General features: G+C 48.1%; 1 protein-coding gene across 4 annotated transcripts in view; it reads right to left on the minus strand.

Annotated features, from left to right (window-relative positions):
* The window catches only part of ST3GAL3 (ST3 beta-galactoside alpha-2,3-sialyltransferase 3), a 402838-nt gene that overhangs the window by 374158 nt on the left and 5972 nt on the right, over positions 1-22708 (minus strand). Inside the window, exons 1-2 of one of the 4 annotated variants that reach the window (XM_074961911.1) lie at positions 20253-20548; positions 3735-3836 (exon numbers count right to left, since the gene is read on the minus strand). The exons of 1 other annotated variant lie outside the window; for it this stretch is intronic. The gene's annotated coding sequence lies outside the window, so the exon portion shown is untranslated. Of the gene's footprint in view, positions 1-3734; positions 3837-20252; positions 20577-22708 lie in introns of those variants that run through there. 2 more of the 4 variants (XM_074961917.1, XM_074961908.1) reach the window with 2 other exon arrangements.

A 22708-nucleotide genomic window follows, 5' to 3' on the forward strand; every position in this document is an offset into this window, starting at 1 on the left:
TCCCAGGCCCTGTCCCCACTCCACCCCTTCGCCCAATCACCCACTCCCACCCCACCTCTTCCTGCCTCTCCCCCACGCGCACCCTGTCCCCCCTTCTCCCACTTCCTCCCAGCACCTCCTGCATGCTGCGAAACAGCAGATCGGGTGGGCGGGAGGCACTGGGAGGGAGGGGGAGTTGATTGGCGGAGCTGCCAGTGCCGGTGGGCAGGAGGCTCTGGGGGCAGAAGAGGGGCTGCTGGTGGGTGCTGAGCACCCACTAATTTTTTTCTGTTGGTGCTCCAGCCCTCGAGCACCCATGGAGTCGGCGCCTAGGTCGAGTGGGTTATCCCTTACCATCTCCTCTCCAGTCTAGGATCATGCTTCTTCAACCCGGTACAATCTTGCAAATTAGAGTGATAGAAATGGGATGAAATGTAATAGTGCAAAAGTACAAGGTCATGCATTTAGGGAGTAACAACGAGAATTTTTGCTATGAGCTGGGGACATATCAGTTGGAAGCGACAGAGGAGGCGAAAGACCTGGGTGTATTGGTTGATCACAAACTGTGATGCAGCTGTGAAAAAGGCTAGAGCAATGCTAGGATGCATCAGTCGAGGTATTTCCTGTAGAGACTGGGAAGTGTTACCATGATATAATGCTAAACAAGGCACTGGTGTGACCTCACCTGAATACCATGTGCAATTCTGGTCTCCTATGTTTAAGAAAGAGAAACTGGAACAGATGCAGAGAAGACTAGAGCTACTACATGGAATGGAAAACCTACCTATGAGAGGAGACGCAAACAGCTTGGGTTGTTTAGCCTAACCAAACGAAGGCTCAGAGAGGATGACTGCTCTCTATAAATACATTGAGGGATAAATACCCTGGAGGAAGGAGTTATTTAAGTTAAGAGCCAGTGTGGACACAAGAACAAATGGATATAAACTGGCCATCAGCAAGTTCTGGAACAGCCTCCCAGGGGGAGCAGTGGGGGTGAAAAAACTTAACTGGTTTCAGGACGGAGATTGACAAGTGGATGGAGCAGATGGTACGATGAGACGCCTACGATGGCATGTCGCCGATCTGTGAGTGCTAGTGTAACACTGTCAGACCCCGTTGTCGGCTGGATCGAACCTGGGACCTTTGGCGCTAAATGCATGAGCCTGTACTGCATGAGCTAAAAGCCATGTAGCTATTTGCCTAAGTTGTAGCAGACTCAATCTCTAAGTGGCCTCAGTGCCACTAGGTGGGACAGAGCACCACACCCAGGAGGTGTGAGGATTACACTACCAGCAAATATCTCCAATGGCCGCTGATGGGACACTTGATGGGAAGGGCTCTCGTTTACTACAGAGAATTCTTTCCCAGGTGCCTGGCTGGTGGGTCTTGCCCATATGCTCGGGGTCTAACTTATCACCATATTTGGGGTTGGGAAGGAATTTTCTCCCAGCTCAGATTGGCAGAGACTGGAGGAGAGGGTGGGGGGGCAGTTCACCTTCCTCTGCAGCATAGGACATGGGTCACAGATCACTTGCAGGTTTTAGCTAGTATAAATGATGGATTCTCTGTAACTTGAAGTCTTTAAACCATGACTTGAGGACTTCAGTAGCTCAGGCAGAGGTTGGGGTCAATTACAGGGGTGGGTGGGGTGAGGCTCTGTGCAATGAGCCATGTGCAGGAGGTCAGATTAGATGTTCATGATGGTCTCTTCTGACCTTAAAGTCTATGAGTCTATGAAATTAAACCACATGGTCTCCAGGCAGAGCAGATGACCTGGTTTTGACAAAGGGCCAGAGAAGCAAGAATCTAGATAGTCAAGTCAATAATGACAAGGTTCTTTTTGCGACTACAGACTAACACGGCTGTTACTCTGAAAAAAAGTTCTGGCTTGTTAGTCAGCCTCTGGTTTGTCCCTCTGAAAACACTACACCACATGATCAGGTGTCAGGACACTGGAAAGCACCCAAACTGAAAATCTGAGGAGGCAAGCACTGTACACCCATGGAAAACAGGTACTGCCACCCCTCTGCAGGCAGCTGTCTAATCACCGTGAGATGAATTAGGGCAATGATTAGTGGAGTAATTTAGCTCAAATACCACAGCTTTAGTATGAGCATGTCCCTGCATAGTTTACACATTCTCAAGCAGATGTCAGGCTGGATGTTGCTAGAAGATGGACAGCTGGGGAATAATTAAATCTGATTAAATCTCAACATATTGCTTTACCCCTTTTCCAGAATTCTGTGGAGCTTTTCAGTGACCAAGTGAAAGGGCAGGGATTGTCAATCAGTCCTAGCCTATGAAAACATTCCTGCCATTCCTACAGAGGAGGCTGTAAACTCTTTGGGGTAGGGATTGTATCTGCCTTTGTGCTTGTCCAGTACCTACCCTGGCAAAGCAAACCCCCAAGCCTAGCAGTACCACAATATGGTATGTACAGTCGTTAACTCAGAAGATATAGTCGGCTGCCTGTAAGAGCTGCATATCAGCAGGGCTGGAGCATATTTCCATTGCTAGGAGAATGTAAAAGCCAGTAACATTTGTGTATCTCTTCTCTGCAGTAAATTGTCCCAGAATGAAAAGGTCGCTTTGCACCTGTTCATGTTGGTTGCCAAACATATAAATCACTCCGCTGGATTCCCTCTGTTTTAGGGCTATCAGTCTCACTTGGGCCATTCTGCATCACACAAACACTCTTGCCAATACTTTCACTGAAGCCCCACACCCTAACTAAGGCGTTAATGAATCAGATCACTGTTCTGGAATGTGATATAGCACCACAATCCCCATGATTGGCTACAAATTGTGATTAATTGCTGCGGACTGCATTCTCAGTTCTTAGATAATCTGTGCTTAAACATGCTGGTATTATTGTATGTGTCTACACTACCCAGCCCAGGGAGAGACACTCACACTAGCTTTCTCTGCACTACCGTGCTAAAAATAGCAGTGCAGACATTGAGGCATGGGCAGCAGCTTGGGCTAGCCACCCAAGTCCAAGTTGCCCAGCCCCCCTGAGTCTGAGCTCAAGTGGCTAGATAAAGATGCCACTCATGTCACAATGTCCATGCTGCTATTTTTAGTTTGCTAGCTTGAGTGAAACTAGCACGGCTGTTCACCTGGGGCGGCACACTCGCAGCTGTAGTGTAGACATACCCTTTGTTACCCTGTCCTTCTCCTTCCCCCTTTCATTGGTGTCTCAGTCACACTGTCACTATGCGTGTACAGTGCCTGGCACGAGGGGACCTTGCTCTGGTGGAGGCCACTAGGCACTGTTGCAATAGAAATACAGTAATACAAACAGGTTCCATATGAATCACAAGTTATAATGATCAAAACGTAGGTGAGACATTCTGCCACCCACAGTTGCTACAGGGAAGGAAGTCCCTGTTACTATTTCCCCACCTAGTAAATATCTGGAACATGAACCAACCAGCTACAGAATGGCAGTGTCTTGCCAGGTCGCACTTCCCAGAATCTTTCAAAGATTCAGAGATTTTAGAGCCAGAAGGGAACATTAGATTGTCTAGTCTGACCTCCCAAGTAATGCAGGCCATTAAATTTCAACCAGTTATGCCTGTATTGATCATAAGAATTTGCATTTTGATTAAATCATATCTTCCAGAAAAGCACTCAGTCTTAATTTTAAGACACCAAGAGATGGAGAATCCACCACTTCCCTTGGTAGTTTATTCCAGTGGTTAATCACCCGCACTACTTAAAATTGTACACCGTATTTCTAAAGTTTAAGTTACCTAGCTTCAGCTTCCAGCCATTGGTTCTTGGTATCACTTACTCCAGTAGATTAAAGTGCTGTTTAGTACCCCGTATTGTCTCCCTGTGAAGGTACTTACACACTGTAAAAAAAAAAAAAAAGGAGGACTTGTGGCACCTTAGAGACTAACAAATTTATTTGAGCATAAACTTTTGTGAGCTACAGCTCACTTCATCGGATGCATGTAGTGGAAAACACTGTAAGCAAATCATCTCTCAGTCTTCATTTTGAGCAGCTAAACAAATTGAGCTCTTTAAGTCTCTCACTGTCAGGCATTTTCTCCAACTCTCCAGTCATTCTGTGGCTCTTTCCTGCACCCTCTCCAATTTTTTGACATCTTTTTAAAATGTGGACACCAGAACTGGACACAGTATTCCAGGACTGATCTCACCCATGTCTTATAAAGATTTAAAATTACTTCCCTGCTCCTCTGCATAACTGATAAAACTAAGCAACTGTACCAGACTGAGGTGTCAATAGAGGAGGTTGTGGAACAAATTGATAAATTAAACAGTAATAAGTCACCAGGGCCAGATGGTATCACCCAACAGTTCTGAAGAACTCAGATGTGAAATTGCAGAACTACTAACTGTGCTATGTAACCTACCGCTTAAATCAGACTCTGCACCAGATGACTAGAGTGTAGCTAATGTAATGTCGTTTTTAAAAAAGGGCTCCAGAAGTGATCTGGCAATTACAGGCCAGTAAGCCGAACTTCAGTACTGGGCAAATTGGGTGAAACTGTGGTAAATAACAGAATTATCAGACACACAGGTGAACATGGTATGTTGGGGAAGAGTCAACATAGCTTTAGTAAAGGGAAATCGTGCCTCACCAATCTTTTGGAATTCTTTGAAGGTGTCAACAAGCATGTGGAAAAGAGTGAACCAGTGGATATAATGTATTTGGACTTTCAGAAAGCCTTTGACAAGGTCCCTCACCAAAGGCTCTTAAGCAAAGTAAATGGTCATGGGATAAGAGGGAAGGTCCTCTCATGGATCGGTAACTGGTTAAAAGACAGGAAACAAAGAGTGGGAATAAATAGTCAGTTTTCACAGTGGAGAGAGGTGAATAACAGGGTCCCCCTAGGGTCTGTACTGGGACCAGTGCTATTCAACATATTCACAGATGATCTGGAAAAAGGGGTAAACAGTGAGGTGGCAAAATTTGCAGACGATACAAAATCACTCAGGATAGTTAAGTCTGAAGCTGACTGCGAAGAGTTACAAAGGGATCTCACTGAACTGGGTGACTGGGCAACAAAATGTCTGATGAAATTCAGTGTTGATAAATGCAAAGTAATGTACATTGAAAAACATAATCCCAACTATACATATAAAATGATGGGGTCTAAATTCTTGAATGATAACAGCTAAAGATCTTAGAGTCATCATGGATAGTTCTGTGAAAAAATCTACTCAATGTGCCGCAGCAGTCAAAAAAACGAACAGAATGTTAAGAACCATTAGAAGAGGCACAGATAATACAACAGAAAGCATCATAATGCCAATATATAAATCCATGGTACACTCACGCCTTAAATACTGCATGGAGTTCCAGTTGCTGCATCTCAATAAAAGATAGATTAGCATTCCAAAAAGTAGCGAGAAGGGCAACAAAAATTATTGCCGTATGGAACAAATTCCAGACAAGGAGAGATTAAAAAGACCGGGACTGTTCAGTTTAGAAAAGAGATGATGAAGGGGGCTATGACAGCGGTTTATACAATCATGACAGGGGTGGAGAAAGTTTTTTACCGCTTCACATAACATAAGAACTAGAGGTCCTCCAAAGAAACTAACAGGCAGCAGGTTTAAAACAAACAAAAGGAAGCATTTCTTCACACAATGCACAGTCAACCTGTGGAACTCCTTGGCAGGGGATGTTGTGAAGGCCAAAAGCATAACTGAGTCCAGTCTGGCCGTTCTTATGTTCTTCTGTGTCTGTATTGAAGGATTATTTGCATTACCCTTTTTGTCACAGCAAAGCACTGGGAGCTCACATTGAGTTGCTTGTCGAGTCCCTGCTTCCTGGGATACTCCATTCTGTACATCTGGCCTACACACCTTGTTTCTAGATGTATGAGCTTCCTTTCAACTGTATGAAAACACTATGCCAATCTGTGTGTCACCTGCAAATTTCATCAGCAGGTATTTTATATTTCCTTCCAGATGATTGATAAAGATGTCACTGAATTGTGTCAGGCCTAGAACTGATCCCTGGGGAACCCCACTATAAGCACTCCAATATGATGATTCCCCACAGATAGTTACTGTTTGAGATCTGTCAGTTAGCCAGTTCTTATGCTATTTCATGTATACTTTATTGATATTGTATAGTGCTAACTTTTTATGAGACTGTCACGTGGTACTTAATAAAACAGCTTACAAAAGCTTACATCTGCACAGTTACCTTTATCAAACAAACTTGTAATCTCAGCACAGAGTTAAAGCAGGTTTGACAAAATCTATTTTCCATAAAGCCACGTAGACTGGTATTAATTATATTCCTAACCTTTAATTCTTTATCAATTTAACCCTGTATCAGCTTTTCCTTTATTTTGCCCAGCATTGATGTTAGGCTAACTGGCCTCACCTACTTGTACTTTTTGAATATTGGTGAACATTAGCACTATTCCAGTCTTCTGAAATTTCCCCATTATTCCAAGATTTATTAAAAATTAACATCAGTGGGCCAGAGGACTCCTCTGCCAACTCTTTTAGAACTCTTGGATGCACATTGCACAGGCCTGCTGATTTTACAATGTTTATCCCTAGTAGACATTGTTTAACATTCTCCTTCATTACTAATGGACTGGAAAGTACTTCCTTATCCTCATATGATACGAGTATATCATCCTTCCAAATACAGAGCACAAGTATTTATTGAACACTTTTCTGCATTGCTGTAGACAATATTACCATCTCCATCTAGAAATAGACATATACCATTGTTAGAATTTATTTTGTTCCTAGCACACTTAAACTCCTTATTGTCCTTATCCCTGCCAGCCGTGGATTTTTCCTGATGTCTTTAGCTTCCCCTATCAGTTTTCTACACTTCATTACTTCAAATGTATATTGATTTCTATTTCTCTTCCCCCCTCCCCCCGCCATTTGTTATATATTGCATTTTTATTTCTAAACTGCTGCCTTTACTTTACCACTGAACCAGGATGGGTTTTAAACCAAGTTGTCCTCTTTCCTGATTGTGGGATCGGGGGTGGGGGGTGGGGGGGGATTTGCCCTCTAATAAACTCATCTTAAAGAACTCCCAATTTTCTAACTAAATTTCACCTCCCAATCAATTGTGTTCATACTTTTCCTCAGCTTTGGGAAATTAGCCTTTTTGAAGCATCAAGCGTATATATTATTGGCTAGGACTGTTCTCCATTTGCCCTTATTGAATGTAATCACGTCATGATCACTGGTCCCTAGTCAACCACCACCTTCCAGCCCACTGATTAATTCATCTTCATCCACCATGAGGTCAAAACAGTCACCCGATGCTGGTGGCAATACCGTCTGTATCAGAAAATCATCTATACATTTTAGAAAGCTGTTTTACGGCTAGATGCATGAAACCTCCCACCCGTGTCTGCCAAGCTGAAACCCGCGTAACAAGAGTATTATTCTTTCCACCCTTTAGATATAGAGCAACTCCTCCTGTTCTCTGGTTTGAGGCAGGGGTCTGTAGCAGACCCCCACCCGTACTCCCTCCTGGGCTTGGTTTGTTAGCACGCTGCTGCCTAAGTACTCAATATCCTCTGGTTCAGAGTCCTCGCTGGTTCAGAAACAGGTTGTGGTGTAATGCAGCGTACCACCACACACAGCCCTTTTACCCACACTTTCCTTTGCCGTAGTCAGTGGAAATGACAGTACAGCTTCTTTTCCAGCATCTACTCAGGATCTCAACACACTTTGCAAACATTAACTAACTGACCCTCAACACCCCCTGGAGGGTGGGGAAAGTGAGACTCAGAGAGCTGCCAATCATTGTACGGCAAGCCAGGGACAGAGACATACTGTAAGTGAAACTTTGCACACTGCAAACTCAGCACTTGCTGAATCCAGGTCACTGAGCTTGATGGCTCAGGGGATGGTAATGAGATATGGAGCTCTTTCCTTCTAAGTGGAAACACAAATCAGAGGGAACAACTTTTGGTCACTATCCGACAGCTGATCAACAACCTGGGTCAAATGAGCTGGTGATCTTAGTGCAGTTCCCAGTAGGCGCAAGTAGGTTAATTGTCTGCCCTGCCCTGTGCTTTAATCTTTGGTGTCTGACACTGTCACCAGCATGTGCACACTCTCACCTAGAAACTGATCTGGAGCGTGAGGCTCTTTGCCAGGGCATGGCAAGGAAGATAGCCCTGCTATTTCCTGCACCGTATCTGCTCTGCAGAGCACTTTGGTTATGCCAGTGTGGTCTCCCTCTGCAGCTGCTCTGCAGAGGTTGTGGGCTCTCCCATCTCCTAGAGACACAGCTGATATCTCAGAGGAGAAGTGAGACTTTCAAAATCTACTAAATGACACCAACATGAACAAGACAGGAAAGCTCTTTGCCCAGTAGCTCTAGGGCATGACGTTCCAGGAGAATTCAGCCCACCAGGATGGGTGTGGAGATGGGACAACTTGAGCAGTGGCTCTCAACCTTTCCAGACAACTGTGCCCCTTTCAGGATTCTGATGTGTCTTGAGTACCCCAAGTAAAAAATACTTGCTTTCAAAATCAAACATAAAAATACAAGCGTCACAGCACGCTAGTACTGGAAAACTGCATACTTTCATTTTTACCATATAATTATAAAAGAAATCAACTGGAATATAACTATTGTCCTTACATTTCAGTGTATAGTACACAGAACAGTATAAACAAGTCATTGTCTGTATTACATTTTAATTTGTACTGACTTTGCTAGTGTTTTTTATGTAGCCTGTTGTAAAACTTGGCATATCTCTAGATGAGTGGATGTACCCCCTGGAAGACCGCTGTGTCCCCCAGGGGTACACATACCCCTGGCTGAGAACCACGGAACTAGAAGACATGTTGGCAGAGAGGCTGCAATAGCTGTTCCTTTTTGGACCTCTTTCTGATGATCACTTTCACATGTTGCTGCTGATTTCTCCAATTCAGGCGCATTTCAGAGGAGAGCATCTCAGCTGGGGCTGCAGCAAAAGGAACAAGGGCTGCTCTGCAGGGTTCATGAGCTGGACCTGGCCACTGGAACCAAGTTTGGCCAAATCCCAGTGAGGTTATGGTAAGGCCCAGGGAGCAGACATCCCCACTCCAGAAATCACTCTGCACAGTTCCAGAGCTGGTCAAAGCAGGGCAGGACACCACAATTAGACCTGCTGCTATTCACCATGGATTTCGACCCTTCAAAAGGAACGTAGGCAGTGAGGCCAGAAAAGACCCACTGAGACAAATGGGATATCAAATAACTTCTCATAACAGCTTATCTAACCCATTCTTCTTTCTCTGTGTTGATGAATCCTACACCTTCCTTATGAATCTCTTGCACAGCTTAGTTGCTGTGGATGTACCCTAAGACGACAGCATGTGGGAATCAACATAGAAAAACCTCTGGTGTTTAAGTCCATCTCTTAATGACTTCAGATCAAGTTCCCCCTGGTTATTTGGCATGCAAGAGGTTTCTAACAGCCAAGCCAGCAAATGAAACATGGGGGCTGGAAGCAAAAATGGGTTTTCCTTCAGCATTACCACTCATAATCAGGACTCTGCAGTTGGAACTCAGTTATTTACACAGATGATGTGTAAGCCCCAAAAGAATCCAGCTCCTTCTCCTGGAGCTCTGCTGCTCTGCAGGGCTGACAGCAGTAGAATCGTATTGTTGTCACTAAAACAAACGGCTCCGAGTCTGACTTGGTTACACACAAATGGGCTGGGAAAGGTGTCTTTTTACAAACAACAAAGCGTTGATGAAAGGGATACAAGGAAAGCCCTATGGCCAGGCCATTTGGCAAATAGCATGTTAGTTCTGATGGGGGAGGGGGCGCTGCAATATTGAGCGGAAGTGGGGTGAGGGAGAAATGGCCATTGAAGGCAAGGGAGGGAGAGAAGGATTGGGAGGAAGGTGGGCAGGGCAGTGAGGCTGGCAGTGGAGGAACTAGGATGGGGAGGAGAGGAAGGAGGCTGGGGCAAAAGCCCATCTGCAGACAGTAAAGACTGGTCCAAAATGTATCTGCATCCCTAGAAAAGGTAATGCAAAAGTAACTGCCTACAAATATGACAGGGGGTGAACCCAAAGGAGTGTGGGGATGGAGGGATAATTTAAGGCAGCACAAAGGGGTGTAACCTGGAAGGGTGGGGTGAAAGATCTGAATAAATTTCTTGACACTGATATGAATCAGGCTGTGAATCTTCTCCCCAGGAAGGGCGGTTGGGGGGGGAATCGCCTGCGGGCATTTCAATCCAGACTGGCCAGAGCTCTAGAAAATACCAGAGGGAACAGCCTTGGAGGGACGGGCTGGGTGATCAAACAGACTCTTTTCGTCTTTGGCTGCTAGGAGTCTAGAAGGTGGCCATGGCTGAGCTGACACCTGTGTGTTCTAGCAGCAGCCTGTAGGGCCGACTCAAGTTACACCTGCCGTGCAGTTCCCATTGTAGCCCCATGGAGATCAGTATAAACTTTCACCGGAAGTGGGAAGGCATTTCCCACGCTGGGTTTTCTCCGAGAAGTGGCTTCTTTTGAAAGTTTAAGCAAAACCTAGAGAGCTGGTTTTGAGTTTAAAGAAAACAAACGGTTCCCAGGGTACAGAAACTTTAACCACTTCATTTAAAAAGGGTCAAAAGCAAACACAGATGAAGCTGAATGCTTGCCTTGGCCATGTTCCTGGAGGAGGAGAATGCCAGTGCCCGAGGCCATGTGCACAGGGAAGGATCTCCTGGCTGGCCATGGGAAAGCGCCCACTCCTCTACTTTTAAATAGATTGATTTGGATTAAAACAAAATTCTGAGCTCTGAAATCTACATGCTGAGCGCATCCCGGGAAGAGAGCAGTAAGCCTGTGGCTCTGACTATAATCATGGTCTGGCAAGCAGCCCCCTGCTGTGATTAAACTGAGCTTCTGACATACTCCCCTTGCCAAGCACAAACTTCACAGCTGGTCAAAGCCACACCGCTTCCTCTTAACCTGCTCTCAGCCTGCACCTGCTCGCTGCTTGCCCACCGTGAGCTGCACTGGCCTTCCCAGTACAGCTCAGGTTTAACACCAAGGCCCAGTTCAGTGGGGAGCAGGGATGGTCTGATTCTGTAGGGAGATAGCCACTGGGGAGACAACGCCCAGGTCGCTCTTCACCTTGACCCCAATCCCCTGTCCAGCCTCCCTCTTCTCCTGGATGTCCCACCACCTCAGACATCTTTCCCCTCCCATCCCTTCCGCCACAGGCTGGCAAACCAGGGGTCCTCCCCCCCCGCACTTCCGGGACCGACTGCACCGGCCAATTGCGCCAGCCCGCGGAGCCCAGAGCGGTTGCCCTGATTCGCCGTACCCTGGGGACGGCTCTGGCTACACCCACATAAAAGTGCATTTGCCAGTTGTAAGCCAGTGGGCTAACTCACTGGTCCATGCACTCTCCAGCCACAGGATTCCAGTCCCTTTTCTTCCAGGGTTCAGGTTTATTTCTTCAAAAGAAACACAAGTTCGACACATCAGTCATTGCCCTTCCCCTTCCCCCGGCCCAGGTGTTTCTGCTTTCTGCAGGCCGGCACTCTGCAGGCCATCTGCCTGGGAGTCGAGGTTAAACCCCAGCTCCCTTCTCCTCCCTGTGCTGCTTTGTGCAGGCCGTCCCAGAGTTGGCAGCCACAGGGACTCCTTCAAGATCCTTCCTACACTGATCCCACTCACCTGTGCTGCTTGCTGATTTTTATGAGCACCAGGCGAGTTCAAGCTATCACCCCATCCCTGTCTCACCACACTGGCTGATGAGTCACAGGTGGGGAGTCCAAACAATTCCTGTGAAGGGCCACTGCCCATGTGTCACCAGTGTGGCCTATTTCACACCCAAACAGCCATAAGCAGTCCCTGCAGACGCCCCTGTTATAGCTGGTATAAGCTGTTCTCTGCACAGAGGGGTTGCCGGGATAGCTGTACTCACAAACCTCTTCTGGTGTCAACCTGGGTGTGTCCCTCTGGAATACCCTGTGGGTGGGGCTCTCACTGCAACCCAAAGACGGGCTTGCTGGGTTGTTGGAGGAGAGATCCTGGACCCAGGGGGTGTATGTGGAACGGAGGCCAACGAGCTCATGGTGGGGGAGGGCAGAACTACAACTCACGAGTGGTGTGCCCCTCCCTCACCAGGGGAGGGTGCCACTGCTGTCCCATCACCCACCACTGCATTCGTCTGCCACTCGCACTGCGCTGGGCACTACCAGCCGAGGGCCCGACAGAAGCCAGCTCCAAAGACACACTGCGTGGTACAGGAATGTGCCTCCCCTGCTAATTCCCCTCGGGCATCTGCCTTCTGGGCCTCACCAGGTCGAATTCTCCTTGGTCCACAGCATACCACTCCATGGGGGAGGGAGGGAGGGTGACGAGCTGCAGCTCGCACAGTAGAGCACTTTGAGGGGAAGGTTTCTTGGTCCCAGCACTCAGCCGTGCAATGAGGACTGGCACATTAGTGTTCCCTTTCCCCTGGGGGGTGAGTGGAAGCTGGATTCGGAGAAGACCCATTCACACGGAGGAAGTGGCGTCTGCTCAGGGACTATCACTTCCCCAGGCACAGCGGGGAGATCAGTGGCCCTGCAGCCACTCAGTCAGCCACTCACTTGTTTTTGTGAGCACTCAGGTGTCCACATGCCTGAGCTGCATCCTGGGGAAGAGGGAATCCCAAACTCCACCAGTTCCCCCAAGCTCTGTACCCAGCCAGAAGCAAGAAAGGGGCTCCACGCAAGGTCAGCTGCACTGCTAGTTAGGCAAGTCTTGCAAACTCAGGCAATAACAGAGCTCATGTCCATGCCACACATCCATGGGATAGGGTATTGCCCAGGGTTACAGGATCACACATGGGAAGGGGGCCGAGTTAAGTCTGCTGGGAAGGCCAAGGTCAAAACAAGAAGAAAATATACAGAATCAAAGCATTACAGTTGTCCCCACCAACAGCCTTACACTGCCAACCAGACACTGCGCTGGGAAAGAACTGAAACCTTCAGCCACCTGAAATACTCCTTCCTCACAAAAGCCACTTGTCTCTCATAGTCCAGTGTGCACAGATGCAAATTCCAGATCCAAGGTGAGAATTAACATAAGGATTCATGGATGTTAAGACCAAAACTATTTTTAAGTACATCAGAGGTAGGAAGCCTACCAAGCCAGCAGAGAGGCCATTGGACAGTCAAGGTGCTAAAGGAGCACTCAAGGAAGACAAGGCTATTGTGGAGAAGCTAAATGAATTGTTTGCATCGGTCTTCACTGCAGAGGACGTGAGGGAGATTCACAGACCTGAGCCATTCTTTTTAGGTGACAAATCTGAGGAACTGATGCAGACTGAGGTGTCAACAGAAGAGATTTTGGAACAAAATGATAACAAGTTACCAGGGTGGATGGTATCACCCAAGAGTTCTGAAGGAACTCAAATGTGAAACTGCAGGACTGCGAGCGGTCGCACAGAACCTATTGCTTCAATCAGCCTCTGCACCAGACGACTGGAGGGTAGCTCATGTAAGACTGATTTTTAAAAAGGCACCAGAGGCGATCTCAGCAATTACAGATGCCTGACTTCAGTACCAGGCAACTTGGCTGAAACTACAGTAAAGAACAGAATCATCAGACACGTAGGTAAACCCAGTACGTTGGGGAAGAGTCAATGTGGCTTTTGTAAAGGGAAATCATGCCTCACCAATCATTTAGAATTCTTTGAGGGGGTCAGCAGACGTGGACAAGGGGTATCCATTGGATATAGGGTACTTGGACTTTCAGAAAGCCTTGGACAAGGTCCCTCACCAAAGGCTCTTATGCTAAGTAAGCAGTTGAGGAATAAGAGGAACTGTCCTCTCATGGATCAGTACCTGGTTAAAAGATAGGAAACAAAGGGCAGGAATAAATGGTCAGTTTTCAGAATGGAGAGAGGTAAATAGCGGGGCCCCCAAGGATCTGTACTGGGACCTGTGCTGTTCAACATATTCATAAATGATCTGGAAAAGGGGGTGAACAATGAGGCGGCAAAGTTTGTAGCCAATACAAAAATCAGTCAGGATAGTTAAGTCCAAAGCAGACTGTGGAGAGTTATAAAGGGATTTCACAAATCTGGGCAACAGGGCAAAAAGATGGCAGATAAAATTCAAAGTTGATAAGGGCAAAATAATGCCATGGGGAAAACATAATCCCAACTATACATACAATATGAAGGGGAATAAATTAGCTGTTACCACTCAAAAAAGATCTTGGAGTCACTGTGGATAATTCTCTGAAAATGTCCGCTCAGTGTGCAGCAGCCGTCAAAAAAGCCAACAGAATGTTAGGAACTGCTAGGAAACAGATAGAAAATGAGACAGAAAAGATCACATTGCCTCTATATAAATCCGTGGTACGCCCACAGCTTGAATACTGCCGTCATTCTGGTTGCCCTATGTCAGAAAAAACACATTAGTGTCACCCTTCGGCCAGTCAGAGTTGGCAGCAACCAGGGCCAGGTTCAATTTCTAGGGGTTCCTTTTCAACAATCCAACACAAAACCGGCTCGAGCCCCCACCCAGTGACCTGGGACAATTACACACCACACCCTGGGTGCCTCTGAGAGGCCATACTTCCCCTCTCGCTAGCACAGAGTCTGAGTGTTGCAAAAAAACCCACCTTTAATAAAAGGAGGGAAATAATGTGGCATTAATTTGGGGAAATACTGCAAACAGGGTTGATAAACATAAACCATTAGCAAAACACCCACCCCCATGTAAGCTGGTCAGTGTCCATTTCCTCCTCAGGTTTTTACGTCCAGCAACCCAAAAGTCCCTTCAACGTGCCCGTCCCTTCTTTGCACCCCACTCACAGTTGCTGTCCTTGGACAGTGGATAAATTGGAGAGAGTCCAGCGAAGGGCAACAAAAATGATTAGGGGTCTAGAGCACATGACTTATGAGGAGAGGCTGAGGGAGCTGGGATTGTTTAGTCTGCAGAAGAGAAGAATGAGGGGGGATTTGATAGCTGCTTTCAACTACCTGAAAGGGGGTTCCAAAGAGGATGGATCTAGACTGTTCTCAATGGTAGCAGATGACAGAACGAGGAGTAATGGTCTCAAGTTGCAATGGGGGAGGTTTAGATTGGATATTAGGAAAAACTTTTTCACTAAGAGGGTGGTGAAACACTGGAATGCGTTACCTAGGGAGGTGGTAGAATCTCCTTCCTTAGAGGTTTTTAAGGTCAGGCTTGACAAAGCCCTGGCTGGGATGATTTAACTGGGAATTGGTCCTGCTTCGAGCAGGGGGTTAGACTAGATGACCTTCTGGGGTCCCTTCCAACCCTGATATTCTATGATTCAGAGTTCACAGGTGCATCTGCAGAGTTCGCCTCCCACCCTTGGTGGAGGGGGGGCACGCTACTTGCTCCAGTGCTCGGGCACTCCCTCGCTGCCCCTCTCTGCAGGGCTCTGCTCTGGCACACTCCACCAACCATCCTGCTGGCTGCTCACCATGCCAAGATATCTTAAGGGGCCCCCCCTTAACACAGCACTCAGTGATTTTAGCACTCCGTAATTTTAGCTGTTAGTGGGGAGGCCTTGCTGCTGGTTCACACTGGGTGGTCTCTTGCATCAGAGACACTGTCCCAGAGCAAGTCTAATACTTAGACCTAGGTATCAGTGATCCCAGCTCTGCAGCGTGTAATAAGACTTTCAGGCAAGTCTAAATTAGCTCTGCTATTACACAGTGGAGAAAGGAAGCGTCAGATGGTGTCTGGTACCCTTAGGCAGGCCCACACCACCCTCTCTCAACTCACTGGGCTTTGGAACCCATATCCCCCTGCCTAGCGAGTGCCATTTAGTTGAGGGTGAGTCCCTCAATCAGGAAATGCCAAGTACAGTTCTGCTGCCCTCGATTCACACAACAAGGATAACACCACTTTATTACTCCTGCCCCAATAACAAGGAGACTGGGGCTCCCACACCAGCCAAAAGTGACCATTTGGGCAAGCAATCCCATCATGCTGAGCACCTAGGAAGGGCGGATGTGCCCATGCAAATGAGACCAGCTCCTGAAGTCCCCTTCCACAGCTCATCACTAGATGTCAGGGAAAAGATCATTCAGACTCTGCTTACATTAGAATTGGGAGAAGGGCAATAAAAAAAAAATATGGGGTATGGAACAGCTTCCGTAAGAGGAGAGATTTAAAATGACACACTGTTCAGTTTAGAAAAGACAACTAAGGCGGGGTATGACATAGATCTATAAAATCATGACTGGTGTGGAGAAAGTGAATAAGAAAGTGTTATTTACTCCTTATCATAACAAAAGAACCAGGCAGAAAGTTTAAAACAAACAAAAGGAAGTATTTCTTCACACAACGCACGGTCAACCTGTGGAACTCATTGCCAGCAGATGTTGTGAAGGCCAAATGTATAATTGGGTTCAAAAAAGAAATAGATAAGTTCATGGACGATAGGTCCATCAATGGCTATTAGCTAAGATGACCAGAAATGCAACCCCATGCTGTGGGTGTCCCTAAGCCTCTGACTGGATGACAGGGGATGGATCACTCAATAATTGCTGTTCTGTTCATTTCCTCTGAAGCATCTGGCACTGGCCACTGTCAGAGACAAGATCCTGAGCTTGGTCTGACCCCATGTGGCCATTCTAACGTTTTCAAGAAACTACTATTTTCATCTAGTCTGGCCTCTTGCAAAGCACAGGCACTAGAACCTGATCCAGTGATTCCTTCGCTGATCTCAGAAATTTGTAGTGGAGCAAAAGCATAGGTTTTAGAAATGGTCTTGATTGAAAGACAAAGTGACAGAGAATCCACCCCTTCCATTGGTAAGTCATTCCAGGGATTACTTGTTCTCACTGTTAAACATTTGGGCTTTATTTCCAGTCTGAATCTGGCTATCTTCATTTTCCAGTCATTGGAGCTTGTTTGGCCTTGTCTGCTAGATTAAGGAGCTCTCTCTCCCCATGTCGGTACTTACCGATGTAGTAGAAAGACAGCCTGAGACTTGAGGCCGAGTATAAGGGCCTGGTACAAAGCCTAAGAGCCAAACTAAAGTCAGGTCCTGCCCTGTTACAAAGCAGATGCCTGCTTGCAGGGTCACTGTCCAATACATGAACTTGGCAAGAACAGGGCGGGCATTGCAGACAAGTACTGCTAGGCACGAAGTAGTCACATGAACACATTGCAGAAGGGTGACACCAGAACACCCCGAACCAAGGTTATGGTGTAAACACACTCCCCAAAGAGGATACAAGGACACGCTGACCCCTCTTAGAGAGAAGGTCAGGATGACAGCATGCTGGATAGAGATGTTTTGATCGAACCAACATGTAGAAGGGTGGTAACTAAGCATGCCAGTGGGGCAATGTGTAACTTGTTTGTGCTGGGGTATAAAGACGGGTCTCCCAGGGGGTGTCTTTGTCCGGCCGAGGGGGGAATGGAAAGTCCCAGCATTCAGGGAGCAGCGTCCATTGTCACACATGCTAGTGTATGTGTAGACATTGATCCGGGGAGCTAGGAGCATGCTCTATGGGCAACAAACCTGGCCGAGCGCTTGTGGTCTTTGGGGCAGCTGGATCAGAGCCTGCTGTGTGGGGTCTCTGGCCACAGCCAGTGCAGCATGCAGGGAGAACACACACAGCCAGCAACTGACTGCAACAGACTTTGATCAAGCCACCATTGAACCTTTTGAATGTACTAAATAGATTCTGCTCCTTTCGTCTCTTACTGCAATGCAGGTTTTCCAGACCTTAAATCATCCTTGTAGCTCTTCTTTCAATCCCTTCCAATTTTTCGATATTGTCAGGAACAACAGGTCTGTCTAACACAAGGGTAAAGCTTGTCTGTGTTGCAGACAGCGTTTCCTTGGGGGCCTGCTCCAGATCATGAAATGAGCTCCCCCAGAACCAAAGAAGCCCCTCAAAACTGCCACCTACTGCTCCCAGTGCCAGGCCCTTCTCCAACCGGCCTCCCCAGATATAAACACAGAGCAGAATGTACGCTGTGACGGGGCAAGGCCAGATGGCTATAGAAAAGTAGTGGGAGATAGATATATTAGCTCCAGGCTAAACAAATCCCTGCTACCAGGATAAGTGAAATGGCAGCTGCTCCAGGTCAATTAAGACACCTGGGGCCAATTAAGAACTTTCCAGAAGGCAGGGAGAAGGCTAGGTTGATTGGGACACCTGAAGCCAATCAGGGGCTGGCTGAAACTAGTTAAAAGCCTCCCAGCCAGTCAGGTGGGGGTGCATGTCAGGAGCTGTGGGAGGAAGTTGTGCTGTTGGAGAGACTGAGCAGTACACACCATATCAGGCATGAGGAAGGAGGCCCTGAGGTAAGGGTGAAGTGGAGCTTGAGGAAGTGAGGGCTGCTGTGGGGTCCCTGGGCTGGAGCCTGGAGTAGAGGGTGGGCCCGGGCTCCCCCCCCCTCCACCATTGCCCCCTGATTAATCACTGAGACCGGGAGACAACAGAGACTGTGCAAGGAAGGATAACTTCTCCTCACCTCCCTCGCTGGTTTATGATGAAAATGGCTCAGTAGACTGTGACCCTTGTCTCTAGAGAGAGAAGGGTTACGTGGAGGGTCACAGTGAGCCTCTGAGGCTAGCGAAATCAGCCAGAAAACACAGGACCCATGGAGGCAAGGACAGAACTTTGTCACAATGTCTAATTGCTAAAAACCAAAGCAACATCCCACGTTACACATAGAATTCTGTCCATGGGAGAGAAGGGACATGTCACATTTGGCACATGTGAATCATGTCACAAAGCATTTTTGGACAGTGCTCAAATACCCCAGTGAACAGGGCTGGGTAAAATTCTGTAGAATATCCCCTCCCTCTCCCCAGGAATACACCTGATCCCCGAAGGGCAGCAATATAGTCCCTGCTGTGAACAAAAATCCCTCAACTGAGCTCATTTCTGAGCTCCAAGGCACCCTGAGAAAGTTCCCCAAGTCCTACCTCTGTTCCCCTGTCCTCAGCACAACACAGGTTCCTCTGTCACCAGGATCATGCATGTGGCGGGAGACAGGATTTGCTCCCTCTCTCTGTCTGGTATTTTTAGTTTCTCTCTCACCTTGATATCTAAGCTCTGTGTCCAGCATTGCATCCTTCCAAATTCTTCCCCACTGCATCCCCAGGTGGACTTCCCCATCCTGGAATAGTACACAGTACCTGGGCAGCGTACTCTATGCTGAGGAAAGAAAATGTACATAGCTGCTTCTACTAATAGCATGGCTCCCTCCGAGCTATCTGTATACCGTCAATGGGCACGTGGCACATTGACCCGTGTTAGGAGATGGAAAGCATAGCCGATGGAGACATGTATGGACCTTTAATGTCCTTTGAACAGATCCAGTAACCATCTCACCTGGCCTGATTTCTCGTACTGCCTCTGAACCCTCTCTGGTTTGTTACAGAATGACTTGTCATTTGTAAAATGAGGATTGTTCCAAACTGCACACGGGCCCTCCTGAGCAAACTGTTTCCCTGGAGGCCTTTAGTATGAACGTCTCCCCATCAGGCTCATGTGCCCTGAGGAGAGGCTTTGGTTATTGTGACCACAATTGAGGAGAGCTGGCAATGACTGCCGACAGATGCCCAGACTATCTTCCCCTCCTGAAATCCATGTTCCTCCAACTTTAGAGGCAGCCAGGAGGGAAGTGCCTGGACTTTACCCAACACCCAGAGGGGAATTTAATATTTGCATGGGTCTGAGGCCTGGAAGCCTTACCAGGACAAACAGCCCCGTAAGGAATGTCCAAGAACTCTTCACTTCGACTCCCTGCCCTGGGCTATTGGTAGCCTGCGATGTAAGTCACATGGTATTGTTTCTGCTCACTGCATGACTCTTTAAAAAGGAGAATGCCAAACAGTTTCACACAAGCACTTCTGATAAAACAGTCACTGGTGACAGAATCTGTGAAACTGCAGGGATTCACAAACGCTCCCTCCAAGCTGCAGCCACCATGAGTAGCAAATCCCACTTCCCCACAACCAGCAGCAGAGAGAACTCGCCACATTTATCCCCAACAATATTTTCAACCCACTTGGTGTGCTATGTGATCAGCTCTAATTAATGCCCAGCCACCATAAGACACATTCAAACCACACACATTACACAGCTGGATTTCCCTCCTCTGACTCATTGGCACCAGAAACCTTCCGTAACGATAGAACAGACACTGCAGGGTTGGGCATTTCTGCCATGCACACACGTACGCAGTAGATCTATGGCAGATAATGTTGCTATTACAGTTTGTTCTTCCTTTCCAGATCAGGAGCGTCCCTTTTCATGCCCCAGCAGCGATCTCATACCCAAGCTGTCGTGTCCCAGCCTCACCTGGACTCCAGCGCTTCCCTCTTGGCAACGGGCAGCCAACCTTCAGTTTGTAATCCTGGTACACGGGTGGTGAAAGGCAGCTGAGGGCTGAGAGAGAGATTGTCATTTCATCTCCTGTTCATCAGCCCAGGCAGACCTAAAAATAGCCCCAGGAGTGGGCTGACTGAAGTCATGCTGCTGTATCTGTTACCCTGGCAGCTGAGAGAGAGAGAGAGAGAGAAAAATTGCTAATCCATGGCAGAAAAATGATCCCACTGACCCTCTGGAGCCCAGCGAGAGCGGCAGCTACAGGAACTGCCCAGCTGCAGGCGCAAAAGGGGTCGCTTCAGCCTTTGCACTTTACCAGCCGGGAAACAAGAATCACCCAGGAGAGAAGGGGTGATCGTTCCCGAGACAAACACGGAGCGTGCTAATCCCTGTGCCCTTGTAACAGCGGAGCTGCGCGGGTTTGCAGGCTGTATCTGACCTGCTGGGAGCCAGGTACGTTCATGCCCGCAGCACAGTACGTGATGCTCAGTATTGCTGTTGTTGCGCGAAGGAGCATATCTGCCATGCCGACTCTCCAGGACCATGGGACCTTTGACTGGTGAGGGCTGGGCGCCTGGAGATGCAACAAGCAAACCAGGCAAGGGGGAGCAGCACTACTCCCGCCACGGGCTGGGCAAGACTACAGCTGTGGGTTACCCACTCAGCAGCCTGCAGGACTGCAACCCTGGCAGGGGGAGAATGGGGACTGTAGGGAGGGATGCATCCAAGCTCCTCCTTCAGTCTCACTTCTGCCCTGACGCCCACGGGCGGGGAAGACGCCCGCAGACTGAATTCAGAGAGGATCCTCCCGCCGTGCATCGGGCCTTTCTGCCCAACCAGTGGCATGTGAGCCCTCTGGGCAGGGGCTGCCTGCACCTATGCCTGGTGCAGCGACTGCGCTGCCAGCACTTGCATGACGGGAACAGGTGCCCCACAGGAAGCAAGTGCCCAGCTCCTGCCACATCCTGCTTGCAGTGCCCCAGGTCAGATCCAGCCCTGCCATGCTGTCAAGGTTCCTTCCCCACTCTGAACTCTAGGGTACAGATGTGGGGACCTGCATGAAAACCCCCTAAGCTTATTCTTACCAGCTTTGGTTAAAACTTCCCCAAGGTACAAACTATTTTACCTTTTGTCCCTGGACCTTATTGCTGCCACCACCAAGCGTCTAACAGCTATATGACAGGGAAAGAGCCCACTTGGAAATGTCTTTCCTCCCAAAATCCCCCCAAGCCCTACACCCCCTTTCCTGGGGAAGGCTTGATAAAAATCCTCACCAATTTGCATAGGTGAAGACCCAAACCCTGGGATCTTAAGAACAATGAAACAGCAATCAGGTTCTTAAAAGAAGAATTTTAATTGAAGTAAAAGAATCCCCTCTGTAAAATCAGGATGGTAAATACCTTACAGGGTAATCAGATTCAAAACACAGAGAATCCCTCTAGGCAAAACCTTAAGTTACAAAAAGACACAAAAAAAGGAATATCCATTCCCTCCAGCACAGCTTATTTTATCAGCCATTTAAACAAAACAAAATCTAATGTATATCTAGCTAGATTACTTTACAGGAGTTCTGACCTGCATTCCTGCTCTGGTCCCGGAAAAAGCATCACACAGACAGAGAGAACACTTTGTTTCCTCCCGCCCCCCGCCAGCTTTTGGAAGTATCTTGTCTCCTCATTGATCATTTTGGTCAGGTGCCAGTGAGGTTATCCTAGCTTCTTAACCCTTTACAGGTGAAAGGGTTTTTCCTCTGGCCAGCAGGGATTTAAAGGTGTTTACCCTTCCCTTTATATTTATGACACATGTGGATCCAGGAGGGCACCAGGGAGCTTCCAGGCGCCTCCCAGCGCTTGGTGCCACTGTCTTCAGTTAGCATGTTGCCTGGCTCAGCAGAGGGGTCAGTGCACCGTGAAGCGTGTGCACCTCGGCTGCCTGTACAGGTGAGCAGAGAGAGTGTCTCTTAACAGCCCTTCACCCATGCTGTGGGCAAGGAGATGAGCAGCCCAGCTGGGGTCATCTTCATTGGTGGGCAAGGGACAGAGCAGAGTGGGAAGGGAAGAGCCAGGGTCAGGGGGCTGCAGGTACGGTTCCTGGGGATCCTTGCACCCAGCCCTGCAGGGTCCCAGCCGGGCCCCTCCTGTAGCAGCTGCACTTGCACAACAGCGAAGGTGAGCGTGCACAACGCGTATGTGTGCACCCAGTGTGCACAAGGTGTGTGTGAGAGTGCACTCAGTCTGCAGCCCCTGGCGCTCCGGCCTCACACTTCGAGTAAGGAGAGTGCAGGACTCCCTGCACTACTGTGACTGCAACCCAGGAGGGCCTGTCATTATTGCCCCACTCTGCCCCACACACACCCTGGGGGCGGCTGTCAGCAAGGCGCCGCCCGCTGGTCTCACAGATCCAGGGGCTCCAGGGCCCAGCAGGATAAT

Source organism: Natator depressus, chromosome 8 (genome assembly GCF_965152275.1).
Source record: "Natator depressus isolate rNatDep1 chromosome 8, rNatDep2.hap1, whole genome shotgun sequence".
NCBI classification, from domain to species: domain Eukaryota; kingdom Metazoa; phylum Chordata; order Testudines; family Cheloniidae; genus Natator; species Natator depressus.